The sequence below is a fragment of the Moschus berezovskii genome, chromosome 2, assembly GCF_049115385.1.
Source record: "Moschus berezovskii isolate FMDL1 chromosome 2, NW_MosBer_1.0, whole genome shotgun sequence".
Lineage (NCBI taxonomy): Eukaryota > Metazoa > Chordata > Mammalia > Artiodactyla > Moschidae > Moschus > Moschus berezovskii.
This window is the reverse complement of record NC_142461.1, coordinates 118,153,770-118,155,000: the sequence shown is the minus strand read 5'-3', so window position 1 is coordinate 118,155,000 and position 1,231 is coordinate 118,153,770.

The following is a 1,231-nucleotide window of genomic DNA, read 5'->3' as shown; positions in this document are numbered from 1 at the left end:
TGTGGAACTAGAAGAATCTATACTTTTAGAAGTTCCCCAGGTGATTCTGATGTGCAGACATGGTTAGCTGGGAACCACAGATACACAGCTTGCCAGCTGCTCTTCATCTCCATGGCAACAGAGGCAGAAGAAGCAAGCATTAACTGTGGCATGAAGTATTTAAGCTAATGTGAGTTTGCTTTTAATTACTAGATTTGCATTTGTCATTATAACCCTTTAGTGAATATCTTCTCTTTGGCCCTATGCCTAAGATTTGGATAGTTTCCACCAGGTGAACACTATGCTTTTGATTATAGACTTTTTTTTAACCTAGGCTTATACTAATTATGCATAAAAGAGAAATCATGTTAGAACCCAAGTAATTAAACTTTTTCTCTAGAGACTCATGTCATTAAAAATGTCATACAAAAATAATGCATCTAATTGTAAGTATAAACAATGGAATAAAATATAGAACAAGGTTTAAAGAAATACAAATGCCCAGGTACACATTTAAGAACATTATTAGCTAAACCTCAACTGTTACAAACTGTATTTAATTTAGGTCTGGTTTTCCTCACTGAGACTAAATAGGAAAACTAGTATATCTGATTTCATTTATAGGGCCAAAATTTTTTATTACTATACTTGTTCTCAAAATCCTTCTTTCTTTGAGGCTTTAGAAATAAGTTTTTTTTTTTTTTTTCCTGCAACTTCAGGCATTAAAAGCCTTTTGCAAAATTTTAGCCTTTCAGGGAAACATATTAATAATAATAGAAATATAATACATGCAGTTTCCTATATATATGTCCTGTTGTAATTGCTTTTTCTCCTGCTCTCTTTTAATAGAAACATCTATTTCATCCGCAGAATTTTCTTAGTCCTCTACTTTTCTTTTTTCCTGCCAAGAGAAGACTTTTGCCTGAGTCAACCCTTTTTTCCAGACTTTTGTGCATGAGGCTTTATAAAATCCTGTGATGCTATCTTCTGTTATTTATTATCATTAATAATAACTATGACAATAATAAATATTTTAATACCTTCTTTGAACATTGTTTAATTTCATCTTTTGAAATCAGGATGGGTTCCCTTGGCAACCAAGTTATATCCTCCTCCCTGGGTGCCATGATTCTGGTATAAAAATTATATGATGCAAACTAGTCAAAGATTATTTTAAAATTAACCCATCATTTCCCAGTTTACAACTTACATCAGGCCTATATTTTTCTGTGAAAAAGGAACTAAACACTTC